Raw genomic sequence first — 19286 nt, 5'->3', positions numbered from 1 at the left:
CTTCGTTCGATTCTTCAGCGCATCATCCTCTCTTGCAGCTTGTTGCCCAATCAGCGATTGACCTCCGCAACCACGATATCCTTGGTGCAATTCCGCTTTCCTTGGCCCGATGCCTGACATCCAAAGCCTTCTATCATCAAATATCCTGACGTGATCTCCTTTGGCGCAACGTCAATTCCTCCTATGTCAACTGTATAATCCTAATCGAGTAGACCTACATCACTCAAAATGTAGTTAAACATCTAAACACAATCAATTAGTTTCATCATCAAAATCCGAGATTCAATAATCTCCCCCATTTTGATGATGACAACTAATTGATGACTATCGGAGTTAACCTTTACTCCCCGGAGTTTAACCAAACTCCCCCTATCAATATACCATTGATAGAATACTTGGATTATCCCAAATCCAAGTAACATTCATCACATGTTATGAAAAACATTGAAACCATCATGCAAATATATATAAAATATTCAATTCAATGCATGAAGTCATCAATATACTTCTCCCCCTATGTTATCAACAAAAAGGAGAAGTAGCTTTAGCTATTTTAAAAGATATACAAGTTTTTGCAACATGAAACTAGATTTTCATCACAATATATAAGCACAAAAGCATAGCAAAATTCTTAAGTTCAATCATGGCAATTCAACACTTGAATTTTTGTGCAAGATTGCACTTTGCTTTTCTTTGCAAGTAATAATATTTATGATGTTTGATATAGCAAATTTCTTCATTACAATGATCGAGCTAGCAAATTCTTCATTCAAGTGTGCAAGCTAGCAATAACTTTCTCCCCCTTTGTCAATGTCAAAAAGAAGGAGAGGAACCAATGATTTAGACTTTTACATCAACTTTGTATCAATCAATATTTCAATTATCACATGATGCATATAAGACAATAATGCAAAGAAATCATTTCATGAAAGATACCAATGTGAAAATTCACCAAGGATCACATGAAACAATCGCAAATCCTGATATCATTATGCGATACATCATGAGATGATAATTTATCATATCAATGAAAGATATCAATTGTTAAACATGATATGATAATAGTCTCAAAAAATTTAATTTGCGATACATGTGATACATTGCGATACACTAAAAAATTTATTGCGATATTTTTAAGGATATCAATATATTTTTGATACAAAGCATGGCAAGAGCAATTTTGTTGCAAGTTTTCTAAGTTTTGCACTTTTTGCTTTTTTCGATAGGCAATATCTTTCTTCTCTTTTCGAGAAGTGCAAGCTTGCAAGTTTTACTTCCTTAGCATGCTAGGAAGTTTACTTTCATTTTCAATGCACAAGCTAGCAAAACCTTCTCCCCCTTTATCAAAGTCAAAAAGAAAGGGAGGACTCAATGACTAAAAATTTCAACCATTCAACTGTTAGGATCAAGAGCACTAAGAGGGGGGGGGGGGGGGGGTGAATTAGTGTAGCGGAAAACTTTCAACGTTTAAAACTGCGTTCGTACGACAAAGGCGATTTCAGTAGAAAAGCCGATTCGTAAATTAATTTAACTTGAGATCAGGTAAGAAGCAATTAAAACAAATCTATAAAGGCAGTTTGTAGTTATGATGGAAATCAGAATGTAAGCGCAAACTAAAATACGATGTTCGTACGGTAAAAGTGATTTCAGTAGAAAAGCCAATTCGTAAATCACTTTAACTTGTGATTAGGCAAGAAGCAGTTAAAACGAATATGTTAAGGCAATTTGCAGTTGTGATGGAAATCAGAATGTAAGCGCAAACTGAAATACGATGTTCGTACGAGAAAAGCGATTTACATCTAAACACGATTCAGAAAATACTGAGCTTGGAAACGCAATCGTAAAAGCGCAGAAGGTAGTAAGCTATGAAGGAGGTTTGCAGTAAGGATAATCAACTCAAAGTAAATGCAAACCAGAGAAGACGGGAGTTTACAGTGGTTCGGTCAATCATGACCTACATCCACTCCTCCGATTCCTCTTCCGTCGAGGCCACCGGCATCCACTAACGATCTTCCTTTACTAGGCGAAGATCAACCTCCTTCTTACAGCCCTCTTCTCCTTTTACTGGGTTTAGGAGACAACCCTTACAAGCACTCACTTTCCTCTCTTAAACAGAATTTTAACACTTAAGATAGAGGAGGAAAATTCTAGAGATTGCAGCAGTGTTTTCTCTCTTTTAATCTCTCTATGCTTGTATCTTTTACCCAGGGATTGGAGGGGTATTTATAGGCTCCAAACCAGTTTGAATTTGGAGCTTAAATCTGTCATCTCTCGGAATTCCGGGGTCTGGCGGTTGCATCGCCTAACAGAGCTCGAAGACTGAGCCTCTAGGCGGTGCCACCGCTTGTCAGGGGCGGTTGCACCGCCTAGCAGAGCTTGAAGGCTGAGCCTCTGGGCGGTGCCACCGCTTGTCAGGGGCAATTGCACCACCTGGCAGAGCTCGGAGACCGAGCTCAAGCGGTGCCACCGCCTGACTTGGGCGGTTTCACCGCCCAGCCAGAGCTTGGAGACCGAGCTTAGGCAGTTGCACCGCTATCAGAGGTGGTTGCACCGCCCAGCCAGAACTCGGAGACTGAGCCCTGGGCAGTGCCACCTCTGGGCGAGAGATCTGGGTCCGAATGGGTTGATCCATTCGGCCCAATTTGGTTCTTTCATGGGCCCAATTGCCCCTAGATTAAGTTAATGGGATCACCTCCCATTCCTAACTTAATTATCATGCTAACTACCATAATTCTTTATACTTTTACTACAGCTTACTCCGGTGCATCAATCGCTTCTTCTGGCGAGCTTCCAGCGAACTTCCGGCGAACATCTGACGATGCTCCAGCGGACTTCTGGCAAACTCCTGGACTTGCGACGATCCACTTGGCGAGTTCTAACGAGCTTCTTTTGGCAAGCTCCTGGACTTCTCGGATTTGTTCCCGCAGAACCTTCGATGACCGTCCGGACTTCTGTCAAGCTCTCGAACTCCTAACGTGATCATAGTCTTGACTCCGGCGCAACTCCTGTTGCATGTCTTACTTTCATCGTAGTTAATCCTGCACACTTAAAACAAAACTTCGATCGAGACAATTAATCCTAAGCAATTAACCAAGTTGTCCGGCATGTCATTGGTCCCTTGATGCTTCATCCGATTCTTCGGCGCATCGTCCTCTCCTGCGGCCTATTGCCCAATCGGCCAGTTGACTCCGCAACTCCGATATCCTTGGCACAATACCCGCTCTTCTTGGCCCAATGCTCAAGTCCACAGCCCGAAGCCTTCTGTCGATACGTCGACTGATCCACCGACCCGACGTCCAATCTTCTGACATGTTTCTCTAGCACAACATGATTTTTCCTGCTTTAATTATCTCATCATGATCGAAGCATCCTGCGTTACTTAAAACACAAATTAAAACATAAACACATATCAAGTGGTTTCATCATCAAAATATGAGATTCAACATCGACAAGCTAAATATGTAAAGAATTCATGAAATATATCAATAAGGATCAATTCATGAATACCAAAGATATGATTCATGGTTCATTAAAATTCTTCTTAACAAGTTCACGATCAAGATTCATATAATTCATAACAAAGCAAATTGATGTACAATCATCACATAAGACATACAAGGCAAAGAAATCTTGTTATTTCTATATTATGAAATATATAATATCAAAGCTCATGATTTATTTGAAAAGATATAGCACAAAGAGCAACTTGAAACATTCTTATCAAGATCACATTTTAAAATATTCCAAGTATCAAGTGTTTAGAGATAAAAAGTTCAATACATTGTATGAAAAAAATATAATATCAAGTTTTATCATCATGCAATGTAGCAATTAAAGATGTGCAAGTTTAGCATTTTTGCTTTTCTTGAGATAGCAACTGTTTGCTTCTCTATAAGCTAGTAATTTTTACGATATGTAAGTTTTACTACATACAAGCTAGCAAATTTAAAGATTTGGAAGTTAGCATATTTGCTTTTCTTTGCGATGTGCATGATAGCATTTCTTTGTAATGTTTAAGATAGCAAATTATACATTATGCTAGCTAGCAAATTAAAGATGTTCAAGAAAGCAAGCACTTTCTTCTCTTTTGAGAAATGTCATTTTTTGCTTCATTAGCAAAATGCCAACCTAGCAAGGGACAATGTTTTACATGAGGCAAGCAAATAATTTGGCAAGTGTTACATTTGCATCTTCTCTTTAGATGTGCAAGAAAGTAAGCAAGTTTATACATTTTCTTCACTTGTGCAAGCTAGCTAATTTGTTTTTGAGATGACCCTTTACATCAATTCAAGATAGCACATTAGCAACTCTTTCTCCCCCTTTGTCATCGGCAAAAGGAAAGGAAGATTCAAGTCATGAATATCAAAATAATAATTTTATCATGAATATTTCATCATTGCGTGCATCATTATCATACGTTAAAGTATTGCATACATAATACCAAATCATCATATATATTTTTAAAACATATAAACTCATCATTCATATTATTTCAATCATTGTTTCAATCATTACTATAACTCATCATGCACAAAATATAAAATTATCTAACATGATACAAACATTTATTTTCAAAATATTTATCACTATTTTCATGTATGATAATAAAGTATTCATGATACACATTATATGCATATATCATCACAATAAAAAGTAATTGCATGCATAATTTCAAATCATAAATGTTTCAAATCATGATGGTATTAACTTGTCAAATTTCATCCTACCATTCATGATCATAACTTTTCATCAAAACAAATTAATGAATATTTCATGTATTCATATCATCACATAAGGAATATCAAAGAGAAAATAATTGGGTGATGAGATAAACATTTCACGAATACAAGGAATTACATAAAAATCATACCATAAAATATTAGAATATGTGAATGCCAAAAGACATGATTTCTTTTTGAAAAGCCTCCTCATAAATAATCAAAGAAAAATCTTAGGAGATCAAATAATAAGAGATTTTTAAATAAAATTTTAAGTCAAGAATTTTTAAAAAGGATATTTTATTTAGTAAATTATAAAAGGAAATGTAGGAGAAAAAGATTTCAATTCATGCATAAGAACACTTATGATTCATATTGAAATTTTTTTCAAAATGTAAGAGAATAAAGAGTAAGAAATCTTGATTCATAAAAGATTTCATGTTATAAATTTCAAGAGATCAAGATCATGATTTCGATAAAAATTTATTTAAATTTAAATCATCAAAATCCAAGAGATTCACAAAGATGATACAAATGGATTCATCAAAACCAATAAGATTGAGCAAAATAATTTTCAAGAATATTTTCCTCTTTTCAGTTGTTTCAAAACATATGATTTTGTTTTATTTATGCCAAATAAAAACATATATCATGTTTAAAACCGAAAGTGTAAGATTTGTTACAACCAAGATTAATAAGGCACTTTCATTATAGTAAAAATCAATAATCCATAAATCACAAGATACATCATGCATAATTTCGAAATCTATTAAGCATGATCATTATGCATGACATAAAATCATCAAGATACACATGCATAGATTAATCCTAAGCATTATCACATATCATATAATTATCATCCCTAATGTTACATACATCATTCAACATTTCAAAACATAACATGCATGAAACCTTAGCAATATACTTTTCATGATCAAATTTTTTAATTTTTCAAAAGATGCTAAAAAGAAAAACATGATATAATATTTAAAAAATAATTTTTTATTTCCTATTCCTACTATCTAAATTAAGCACTTATGAAAAACTTCAAGTAATTTCAAAATAATTCAAGAGAGTTGAGTTACTTACCTTGTAGTCAAAGCCCAATTCGTCGTTTCACCTTTGGAAGTTCTTGATTCATCCTTAGTTGCCTTCCTCTTCTTTGGCCTCTTCCTCCGTTCAAGTTCATTGTTTATTTTAGATTTTTGTTTAATGAACTTATTAAGATTTAGTGTTCAAAGTTCGAGTTCATCATTGTCCTCATCACTTGAGTCATCACTCAAGTGGTATTCATTTGTCTAGAGTTCCAAATCCTTCCTATTCTTTGGAAGGTGGTTCAAGTGCTCATCGGGTTCAAAATGTTCCAAAAGTTTCATTTCATAGGTCATTAATGACCCGATTAATTCTTCTATTGGAAAATCATTTAAATTTTTTATCTCTTGTATTGTGGTTATTTTAAGATCCCACCTTTTTGGAAGGGATCTTAAGATCTTGCTTACAAGATCAAAATTCGAAAAAGATTTACCAAGAACTCTTAGATTATTAACGACATCCGTGAAACGGGTGTACATGTCGCCTATAGTCTCACTTGGTTGCATTTGAAAAAGCTCAAAATCATGCAATAAAATGTTAACTTTCGAGTCTTTGACTCTATTAGTTCTCTTTTGCGTGATTTCAAGTATTCGCCAAATATCAAAAGCCGTTTCGCACGTAGAAATCCGATTGAACTCATTTTTGTCTAAAGCGCAAAATAAGACAATCATAGCCTTTGCGTTTAACGAAAAATACTTCTTCTCCAAATCCGACCATTCGTTCATCAATTTAAAGGGAAGTTGAAAACCGTTTTCAATAATATTCCATAAATCTAAATTCATAGAAATTAAGAAAAATTTCATTCGAGTTTTCCAATATGTGTAGTCCAATCCGTTAAACAATGGTGGACGAACAACCGAAAAGCCCTCTTAAAAGCCATGAAGAGCCATTTCTCTCGGGTGTAAATACGAAATGAGAAATACCAAGCTCTGATACCAATTGTTAGGATCGGAGCAGCACTAAGAGGGGGGTGTGAATTAGTGCAGCGGTAGAGTACGATAAACTTTCGACGATTTAAACACTTTTGAAAACTTCATACGATAAAAGCAACATTTCGTTTGAAACTGTTTTGATTACGTTTTAACTTGAAGGCATACGTAAGAAGGAGACAAAGAAGTAGAGCATCAAAGTAAAGATGGTTTGTAGTAATATAAATGACAATAAGATAAACGCAAACTGATTTATAGTGGTTCGGTCATGTGACCTACATCCACTTGCGAAGCCTTCTTTGATGAGGCTCCCAACTTCCACTAGCAAATCACTTTGAAGGGGAAGGACAAATACCCCTCTTACAAACTTTTACAAGTGGTTCACCCTCTTACAGATTTTCAACGAGAAAGAGGGAGGTGAACACTCAAGCTATTGAAAACAAAAACTTGCTAAAGGCTTTGCTAAGACTTTTATCTCAATCTCTTACTTCTCAAAGGTTGTGATCTCAGTTGAGAATTGAGGGGTATTTATAGGCCCCAAGAGGATTCAAATTTGGGCTCCAAATTTTGAATTCTCTTGGGTTTCCGAGGCTAGTAGTGCCACCGCTGGACCTCTCGGGTGCTAGGCAATGCCACCGCTCACTCCAGCGGTGCCACCGCTCAATTCTTGGGTTTTGGGTGGTGCCACCACCTAGTCTGGCGGTGCCACCGCCTACACTATTTCAGCTCACTGGTTGGGCTCCAAACTTGGCCCAAACCAGTCCGAACTTGGGCCTAATTGGCCCCTACTTGGGTTATAGGATTAACAACTAATCCTAACCCTAATTAATGTGCTAACTATGAATTTAAAGACATTTCCTAAGCTATTACAAAGTCCGCAAGTCAAGACTTCTTCCGGCGAACTTTCGACGGTCTTCCGATAAACTCTCGGAAACCATTATGCGGACTCCCAGCAAGCTCCTAGACTTCACGATTTGATCTTGGCGAGTTCCAACGAGCTTCTTCGGTAAGCTCCAATCTTTCTCGATGAGCTCCACGAACTTCCAATGAATCTTCCGATGAGCTTCCGAAAAACCCTTCAGCAAGCACCCTACTCATTCTCGGCTAGTTCCGGCAGCATTCCCAAAGAATCTTCGGACTTCTATCGAACTCTCTAACTCGCAACGAATCCTTCACGCTTGACTTTGGCACTTTGTTTCGCTTTATGTCTTCATCGTTATCGTAGTTAATCCTGCACACATAAGCCAAAACTCTAATCTGATCTAGACAATTATTACAACACGAATCGACATATTGTTGCCCGGCACGTCATTGGTTGGCGCTTCGTCTGATTCTTCAGCGCATCGTCCTCTCTTGCGGCTTGTTGCCCAATTGGCGGTTGACCTCCGCAACCCCGATATCCTTGGTGCAATTCCACTCTCCTTGGCCCGATGCCCGACATCCGAAACCATCTACCGTCCAATATCCTGACGTGATCTCCTCCGGTGCAACGTCAATTCCTCGTACGTCAACTGTCTAATCCTGATCGAGTAGACCTGCATCACTCAAAATGCAGTTAAACATCTAAACACAATCAATTAGTTTATCATCAAAATCCGAGATTCAACACATACATGGGCCCAATTGGCCTATATTGGTTGGCCTAATTTCAAATCCAATTATGTGCTAACTATGAATTCTAAGGCATACACTAAGAAAATCTGATCCGGTTAGTCTTGGTTTCTTCCAGCAAGCTTCCGGCAATCTTCCGACGAACTTCTGATAATCTCTCGGCAATGTTCCAACAGACTCCCGGCAAGCTCCTAGACTTTACGATGGTCTTCTTGGCGAGTTCCGATGAGCTTCTTCGGTAAGCTCTTGGACTTCTCGATCAATTCTGGCAGAACTTCCGACGAACTCTCGAACTCCCAATGAAATCTCGTTCTTGACTCCGAGACTTCATTTTGCTTTATGCCTTAATCACTATCGTAGTTAACCCAGCACAATTAAAACCTATTTCGATCTAGACAATTATTACAAAACTTGAATCATGTTGTCCGTTATGTCATTGGTTCATAGACGCTTCATCTGATTCTTCGATGCATCGTCCTCTCTTGCGACCTATTACCCAATCGACCAGTTGACATCTATAACTCTGATTTCCTTAGTGTAATTTTCGCTCTTCTTAGCCCAATGCTCGAACTCATGGCCCGAAGCTATTTGCCAATATGTCGACCGATCCTCCGGCTCGACATTCAATCTTCTGACATGTTCCATTCCGGCCCAACATGATTCTTCCTACCTTAATTATCTCTCCCTGATCAAAGCTTCCTACATCCCTCAAAATGTAGATCAAATCATAAATACTATCAATTGGTTTCATCATCAAAATCTGAGATTCAACAATCTCCCTCTTTTTAATGATGACAACCAATTGATGACGGAGTTAACCTTAACTCCCCTATCAATATGTCATATTGATAGAACTCTTGAATTCAAAAAATCTAAGAAATATGTTATGATAACATCATCATACTTCTCCCTCTTTGTTATCAACGAAAAGGAGAAGTGCAGCTATCGAGTGTTTGAGATATTATTTCAAATCATTACATAATAAATATAATCTCAAGTTTTATTATTATTGCAATTTATAAGTTATCAAATTTAGCAAGTGCTACATCATATTAGAACACACAAGCCAGCGGATTTTATATCATTTCAGAGCATACAGGATAAAGTTTAGCAAGTTTGCTTTTCTTTGTAATGTTTAAGCTAGCAAGTTTTCAAAAAAAGAATGCAAGATAGCATTCTTGTTGAAGTATGCATGCTAGTAATTCTTGCTTTCTTTTGCAATGTGCAAGTTGCAAGTTTTGCTTTTTGAGAAAGGCTGGAAAGCACTTTTGCTTCTCTTGAGATTGCAAGATAGCATTTCTTGCTTTTGAGATGAGCAAACTAGTAAGTTTTAGATATGTAAGGTAGTAAGTTAGCAAGTTTTACAACATACAAGCTAGCAAATTTTTTCATCATTTTAGAAAGTGTAAGCTAGCAATATTTGAGATATTCAAAAAAGTAACTTTTGCTTCTTAAAATAAGCAAGTTAGCAATCTTTGCTTCTCTTTTGAGATGTGCAAGCTAGCATATTTTTGCATCTTTTTGAATTGTGCAAGCTAGTGAATCTTTCTCTTTTGAGATGTGCACACTAGCAATTCTTTCTCCTCCTTTGTCATTGGCAAAGAGAGGGGAATAATAAAACAATGATGCAATTCATTTTCTTTTATATCAATTTTTAAATTATGACAAAGATAATGTGTCATTTTTTATTGCAATATGGTATTATTTCAGAAAATGATAATTGTTGACTTTCACATCATTTCATTAAAAAAAAAATCATAGTATTACATGCATCATTCCAAATCATAAGTATTTCAAATCATGATAGTATCAAAATGTCAAATTACATTACATCCTATCATGCATAATTTCATATCATCACATGAAGAATATCAAGAAAAATTAATTGGGCGATGAGATAAATATTTCATGAATATAAGAAATTGTACATAAAAATCATATCATTAAAGATAAAATATCAATGATCATGAAGGATTAAGTCATGAATACTAAATGACATGATTTATCTTAACAAATCTCTCTTTCAGTAAATAACAAAAAGAAATATGGGAGTTCGAAAATAAGATCTTGATTCATAGAAAAATTTTAAGTATCAATATCGAGAATTCAAGATCATGATATAGATAAAAACATTCCTATAGTAAAAGTTGTCATATGAGAAAACACATAAAGGATCTCGATTCATGTATAATATCTCTCAATTCATTATGAATCATAAAAATTATAATTCTGAAAAATCATGATTCATTTGGATAGTAGATAGTAAAAAGAAACATCGAGGATAAAAGATCTTGATTCATATAGGGTAAATCTTAAGTTATAAATATCGAGAAATCCAGATAAAAAACACGGCTAGATGAAACTCATCTAAATTCAAATCAACAAATCATCAAAATCACTTTCAAGAGATTTAAAATGGCATAAATAAATTTATCAATCTCTTAGTGAAAAATCGATAAGATAGAGAAAAAGAAATTTTCAAGAAGAATACTTTTCTCTTTTTAGTTGTTTCAATTTAAGTGATTTGATTTCTTACCAGCATGCCCAAGTTCTTATATCAAATCAAAACATGTATCATCATTCAAAAGCAAAGTTCATCATCACAAAGATCATCATGCATAATTTAAAAATATAAACTCATTTAACATGATTTTAAATTATCATTACATTATTTCTTTAAGCATGATTATTATACATCATTACTTTGGGCATAATACCAAAACATAGTTTTAAGTTTTCAAGATATAACATGCACAATTTCAAATTATAAACATGATATCAAACCTTTTAACATTTGATAAGACCCTAAAGTCTTATCATTGCTCTGATACCAATTGATAAGACCCTAAGGTCTTATCGTGGAAGAAATGAAAGAAATGATAAGACACTAAGGTCTTATCGTAGAAGAAAAAGGAATGATAATGATTGTTTCGAGGGGATCGGCTTCCTTAATCACTTCGAGGGGATCGACCCTCCTTGATCACTTTGAGGGGATCGTCCTCCTAGGGTTTATCCACAGAGTGGAATAATATTTCATTGATTAACTAATTGATTTAAAGAAAGGGATATATCACTATTTATAGAGTCCACTAGGACTTAGACTCTTAATAATAAATAAATATTAAATAAACTTCTACACGAATCTAACTGAACTAAATAGACTCAATGAACATTATTCAAAGGTCATAAAATAAAAGGGTCCTAACAACATTTTCATTAAAACATCAAGCATGATTTCATTGAATATAAGGCATGTTTAATCAACATCAAAAAAGGAAATCAACATAATACAACAGCAATGAAGGCAAAACAAGAGGGAGGTGGCGTTAAAGCGACCGGGGTTGAGGCTGCAGTGATGGCAACCAGTGGCTGTGGCAACGATGCAGAGCAAGGGGGTAGCAGCAATGGTGCAGAGTGAGGGGGTTGAGGTGAAGGGTGTGGTGGCTGGCAGCAGCGGTGGTTGTTGGCAGGAGCATAACGACGATGGTGGAGAAGGAGGTAGCGATGGTTGTGGCAGGGATCGACGGGGCTGCAGCAACATAGGAAGCTCTGTTTCTGCAACCGTTGCAACGAGGGGTTATGGCAATCGACGGTTGCAGCTATGACCCAAGGGGGGGTACGGCTAGGGTTACGGTTGGGAGGTGGGCAACGGTGATCGAGAGATCAGGAAGCAGTAGCGGCGGTGGAGGAATTGCCTTGCAGCGATAGTGGGGAAGAAGGGAAGCAGGGGTACGGGCTGTCGGGAAGCAAGGACAGCGATGGGGGTCGAGCGGCTGGGAAGCAGTAGTGGCGGCGGTCGAGAAGGAGGAGTCGGCGGTGGAGGCAATCGGTGCTTGCGGTAACAGAGGGACCGGCAGCTGCTCTGTTTATATCGCACCACAGAAAGAGCGACGCCGACGGATCGTGCGGCCGAAGCTGCAACCGAGGGAAGGCAGTGATGGCGGTGCACCTAGGGCAGCATCGTCAATGGTAGAAGTGGCGATGGGTGGTCCGCTGGCTGGGAAACGACGCCGGCAGTCCTTCTTGCTCGAGCAAGATGGGGAAGCAAGGAGGATAGGTCGCTGGCCAGGGGGGCAGCGGCGATGGTGGTCGATCGGCCGGGAAGCAGCGCCGACTATAGAGAAGAAGAGGTTGGTGGCAGGGGGGTAGCGGCGGCTGCTGGCCGGAGAGCAGCGGTAGTGGGTGGGCTGGCCGGAAGCAGGGGAAGCAGGCGTCGTTGCGGCTTGGGAAGCAAGGGCGTGATCACTACTCTGATACCAAATGATAAGACCCTAAAGTGCTCTGATACCAATTGATAAGACCATAAGGTCTTATTATGTTGATTTTCATATTATTTTTCGATGTTAATTAAAGATGCCTTATGTTCAATGAAACCATGCTTGATGTTTTAATGAAAATGTTGTTATGACCCTTTTATTTTATGAGCTTTGAATAATGTTTATTGAGTCTGTTTAGTTCAATTAGAGTCGGGTAGAAGTTTATTTAATATTTATTTATTATTATAAGTCCAAGTCTGAGGCTGATTCCCTCGAAGCGATCATTATTATTCCCTTTTCTCCCATTTCTTCCACGAAGCGATCATTAGGGTCTTATCGTTTGGTATCAGAGTCTTATCATTTCTTTCATTTCTTCCACGATAAGATTAGCATATACATAAGATTAGCATTACATTTATATCTAACATTTTATTGTATTTTCAGAAAACATATAATTATCATTATCATTTTCAAAATTACTAGCATGATCCCAATAATTTTTTTTATTTTTATTAACTAATTAAAAAATAATACATGAAAAGCATCAAGTAATTTCAAAATAAACTAAGGGGATTTTGATTACCTTATTGTCGAAAGCCGTTAAGGCATAGTTAACCACCTCGCCTTTGTTGGTTTGCTCCTCGTCTTTGGATGAGCTTGATTCGTCCCAAGCCACCTTGAGTGTTTTCCTCTTTTGTAACTTCTTCTTTTTAGGTTCATCTTTGTTCTTTGATTCTTGTTTTAAGAATTTTTTAAGCTTTATTATGAAGAGTTCAAGGTCATCATCAACATCACTTAGTTGTCACTCAAGTGGTATTCTAGTGTTCGAAATGTCAAATCCTTCATATTCTTTAGAAGGTTATTCTCATGTTCTTCAAGAGCCATGTAGCTCATTTTGTAGGTCGTCAATTACCCAATTAGTTCTTTAATGAAAAAATAATTTAAGTCTTTTGATTCTTGTATTGTCGTTACTTTTGAATCCCAATTTTTAAAAAGCAATTGTAAAACTTTATTCACAAGTTCAAGATTCGAAAAACTTTTACCAAGACTTTTTAAACCATTGACGACATCCATAAAACAATTGTATATGTCTCAAACAGTTTCGTTTGGTTTCATATGAAACAACTCAAAATCATGCATCAAAAGATTAATTTTAGAGTTTTTTACTCTATTAGTGCCTTTGTGTGTAGTTTTAAGAGTGTGTCAAATATTAAAAGCTGTTTCACAAGTAGAAACTCGATTAAACTCATTTTTGCTCAAAGCACAAAATAAAGCATTCATAGCTCTAGCATTTAAAGAAAAAGTTTTCTTCTCCAAATCATTCCATTCGTTCATTGGAGTAGAAGACTTTTGAAAATCAAATTCAACTATATTCCATAAATTTAAATCAATAGAAAGCAAGAAAACTCTCATTCGAGTTTTTCAATATGTGTAGTCTGTCCTATTGAACATAGGAGGAAGAATGATAGAAAATCCATCTTGAAATCTGAAAAGAGTCATTTCTATTGGGTGCTAAACCAAATGAGAAAGAACATGGCTCTGATACCAACTGTTAGGAGCGAGTCAGCACTAAGAGGGGGGTGAATTAGTATAGCAGTAAAAACGTCAGTTCGAAAAACCTTCGTACGATTAAAACCGATCGGAAAGATGTTTAACTTAAAAATACTTATGTAAGTGTGTAATGAGGAAGTAGAGTAGTGAGCAAGTAAAATGATTTGCAGCAAAGGTAAACGATAAAGTAAAAGGCAGCAAACTGATTTTCTAGTGGTTTGGTTGTTGTGACCTACATCCACTTTTGATTCCTCTTCACTTGAGGCCATCAGCTTTCACTACCGATTTTCTTTCAATGGGCGAAGATCAACTATCCTTTTACACCCATCTTCTCCTTTTCATGAGTTTAGGAGACAATCTTTACACCCCCACAACCTCCTCTCTTAAACTTCACTAACACTTAGAGTTTGAGAGGAGTTCACACAAGATTACACCAGCGTTTTCTTTTCTTTTTACTCTCAGTTGTGTGTGTTTTAATTAGGGATGAGAAGGGTATTTATAGGCCTCAAGTGAATTTAAACTTAGAGCCTAAAAATGTCTCATCCCTGATTTTCAGGGTATTAGCGATACCACCGCCTGCAGCACTAATACTAATACTAGGCGGTACCACTACCTAGTTTAGTGGTACCACTACCTAGAAGACTTTGTCTGGGCGATACCACTGCCTGACACTGCCATTGGGTGATACCACAACCTGACATAGTCTCAGAGATTGTGTCACCGATAGTGCAACTTATTGGGTCACTATTTGGACCTTTCACTTGGCCCAACACAGTCCATACATGGGTTCAACTGGCCCCTAATTGGATTGACTCAATTCTAAACTCAATTATATACAAACTACGAATTTTAAGGCATACACTAAGCAAATATGATCAGGTTAGTCTTGGTTTCTTCAGGCGATCTCTTGGCAATGTTCCAGCGGACTCCCGGCAAGCTCCTAGACTTCATAACAATCTTGTTGGCAAGTTCCGATGAGTTTCTTCGGCAAGCTCCTAGACTTCTCGGTCAATTCCGACAGAGTTTCCGATGAACGTCCGAACTTCCGATGAACTCTCGAACTCTCAACGAAATCTCATTTTTGACCCTAAGACTTTATTTTGCTTTATGCTTTAATCACTATTGTAGTTAATCATATACAATTAAAACCTACTTCGATCTAGACAATTATTAGAAAGCTTGAATCATGTTTCCCAACATGTCATTGGTTCATCGATGCTTCATCCGATTCTTCGGCGTATCGTCCTCTCTTACAGCCTATAACCCAATCGGCCAGTTAACCTTTGTAACTCCGATTTCCTTGGCGCAATTTTCACTCTTCTTGGCCTGATGCCCGAACTCATGGTCCGAAGCCTTCTGCCAATACATCAACCAATTCTCCGGCTCAACGTCCAATCTTCTGACATGTTCCATTCCGTCCCAACATGATTCTTCCTACCTTAATTGTCTCTCCCTGATCAAAGCTTCCTGCATCACTCAAAACGCAGATCAAATCATAAATACTATTAATTGGTTTCATCATCAAAATTCGAGATTCAACAAAAGCTACAAGTAAAGAGAATAATACTAAGTTATAAGTAAAAGATGAGTAAAGATAAACCAATTTTACAGTGGTTTGATCTTTTCAACCTACATCCACTCCTTATTCCTCTTCTCTCTAAGCCACCAATTTTCACTAATAATTTTGTTTCCAACGAGTGAAGATTAATGACCCCTTATAATCTTTTCTTTTTCAAGCTTTAGGAGAAAATCTTAACACTCACTTATTTTAAGAAAAGTTCTATCACCACCTACGCTTTAGTATTATAACTAAACTTGAGAGGAGGAGACTCAAGCTATGCTCAAAATGAGAACTTATAATACTTTGAAACCTTAAGAATATATATCCCATTAATAAAGCCTAAGTGGGGTTATAAACCTCAAAAGGATCCAAAAATAGAATAAAAAATTTAAATCTTTAAAATTTTGGGGTACAAGTAATACTATCGTTGATATTAGATAGTACTATCATCGTAACTTTTGAATCAAACCCTTAAAACTAGACTTTGATTATCTTACCATTGTAATTTTAAATTTTGGGGAATACCACCACCACCCTAGGTGGTGCTACCATCGATAGTGTTGACAATATTTTTTTATATTGTTGGTTTATTCATGTAGTACCATCACTTAGGCCTAATGATACCACCACCTAGGCCACCTTTAGGCTATGTTTGGCCTTTTAAAGGACTCAATTCTAACCCAAACCTAAACTGAAAGGTGGTTGCAAGCTTGGTCTCTAATTTAGCCTGATAATAACTCAAATTGGCCCATAGATCACATTAATCTTGACTTAACAAATTCATCTAATACAACATTAAAGCTTTTGGCATATCTTCCGATCTTAGTGTCACATCCTAGATTTTTTTTTTAATATCTTTCTACACATTCATAGATAAACATCACTTTATTCATCATTCATAAATATTTATTACAATTTATTTATTCATTGAACCACAAATAAAAAAGTAAACATTGTGATGTTAATTTTAAGAATTATCCAAGTGACTCTATCTAGCGGTAGAGGAAGGTCCACTCTCCATTGGAATCCAATTTAGTACTAGAGGGGGGCTACTTTGAAAATCAAAAACAAAGAAAATTCAGTAACGCTGAGTTGGAATCCTATAAGTCAACTTAAAATGTATATATGATCAAAATTCAATCATCCCATTGGCGTATATTAAATACCCGAATGAGCACTCCCCCAATAGCGGATGGAGAGGCTTTATCCTACGGGATGAGTTTGTATTCTCCCAATAGTGGATGGAGGCAAACTCATATCGCACTCTCAACAACGGATGGAGTGGTGTCTCACACCCGCCAAAGTGGGGACACGTTCCTTCCAACAGCGGATGGAGGAACCATCTAGCCGCCACGTCTAACGGCCCGCTAATTCTCAAAGGAGGAGGTGAGCCACCATTAAAGGAAATTTATTTTTATTTTCATATTTATTTAATATATATTATTTCTATTTAATATACTAATAAATATGATCTCATCCTATTTAGAATGTTTAATAGTTATTTCCTAATTAGCATTAACAAACAAGGAAATAGATTAAGATTTTCTAAATTACAATGGTAAGTAAGAAAATAAATTAATTCCTAACTTAATTATTTGATTTGATTATATTTCTCTCCTCCTATAGGAAATTTGGTCCCTAAATTTAGCTCACCTTAATAGAATAGATGAGGATACTGCTCTCGTATATCTTCTTCTCTTTCCCACGTTGCCTCTTGGTCTGAATGGTGTTGCTAACAAATCTTTACCAAATATATAATTTTATTCCTTAGAACATGTTCTTTCCTTTTCAAGATCTGGGTTGGTTGTTCTCCAAAAGTAACATCATCTCTTAGTTGTAGAGGTTAGTAAGATATGACATGTAATGGATCTCTGATATATCTTCGAAGCATAGACACATGGAATACATCATGGATGCTAGCTAAAGCCGGAGGCAATGCCAATCTGTATGCCACTAGCCTAACCTTTATAAGATCTCAAATGGGCCAATGAATCTTGGGGCTAACTTCCCCCTTTGACCAAACCTCATAACTCCCTTGGTTGGTGACACTTTTAAGAAGACATGCTCACCAACTTCGAATTCTAGATCTCTTCGACTTCGATCTGCATAACTTTTCTAATGACTTTGAGCTGTTAATAATCTTTGGCATATAATTCGAACATTATCAGTATCTTTCTAAATTAATTAAGGTCTCAAAAGCTTCCGTTCTCCTACCTCATCCCAATATACAGGTGATCTGCACTTTCTTCCATAAAGAGCTTCAAATGGAGCCATTTGTATGCTAGAGTGGTAACTATTATTATAGGAAAACTCAATTAGGTGCAAGTGCATATCCCAACTCCCACCAAAGTCCAAAGCACATGCTCTTAAGAGATATTCAAGAATTTGTATTGTCCTTTCAGATTGGCCATCAATTTGGGGGTGAAAAGCTGTACTAAACTTTAACTACGTGCCCAAAGATTTTTGTAGACTCCCCCAAAACTTAGAGGTGAACCTTGGATCTCTATCTAAGATAATGCTAATTGGCACCCCATGATATCGAATAATTTTCTTAATATATAAGTTTGCTAGTTTATCTAATGAATACTTCTTATTAACAAGAAGGAAGTAAGCATATTTAGTAAGTTTGTCTACTACTACCCAAATTCCATCATATCTTTTTGTCATCTTGGGTAATCATGTTACAAAATCCATAGTGACTTGCTCCCACTTCTATGCAGGAATCGAAATCCTTCGTAATTTTTCTACAGGTACTCAATGTTCTATCTTCACCTGTTGGCATATCAAACATTTAGAAACAAACTCTACTATATCTCTCTTCATACCATGCCACCAGTAGTTTTGGCGTAAATCTCGATACATCTTAGTAGTCCCAGGATGGATATTAAATTTTGATCTATGTGCCTCCTCCAATAATTACATCTTTATTGGATGGCTTTCGGGAACACAAAGTCGGTTGTGGAATGTAATAGAACCATCTTCGGCTTGGAGGAATTGAGGTATAGATCCTTGAGCTATCTCATTAACTATCATCTAAAGATATGTATCTTCCTTCTGACATTCTTTAACCTTTCATACCAAATATGATTGTGCCATCAAACACGCAAGAAAACCTTTATTTGTCTCCAATAAAAGTTTAAGTTTTAAGTTTGTCAACTTAGTCATCATAGAATTCCTTTGAATATTCATGTAGGCTATAAGACTATAGGTATTTCTGCTTAAGGCATCAGCAACTACATTAGCCTTCCCAAGATAGTAGTTGATATTAAAATCATAATCCTTTAGAAAGTCCAACCATCTTCTTTGTCTCATATTTAAATCTTTTTGTATGAAAATATATTTGAGACTCTTATGATCTATAAAGATTTTAAAAGTCTGTCCATAAAGATAATGCTTCCAAATTTTCAGTGCAAAAATGATAGTTGCTAGTTCTAAGTCATGAGTAAGATAGTTCTTCTCATGAGGATTTAATTGCCTAGATGTATAAGCAACTATCCTTTCGTTTTACATCAGCACACAACCAAGCCCTTGTAGTAAGGCGTCACTATACACTACAAAACCTTCTACC

Source organism: Musa acuminata, chromosome BXJ2-9, assembly GCF_036884655.1.
Source record: "Musa acuminata AAA Group cultivar baxijiao chromosome BXJ2-9, Cavendish_Baxijiao_AAA, whole genome shotgun sequence".
In the NCBI taxonomy this organism is placed as follows: Eukaryota; Viridiplantae; Streptophyta; class Magnoliopsida; order Zingiberales; family Musaceae; genus Musa; species Musa acuminata.
The sequence above is the reverse complement of the archived record's forward strand: the minus strand, read 5'-3'. Positions refer to the sequence as shown.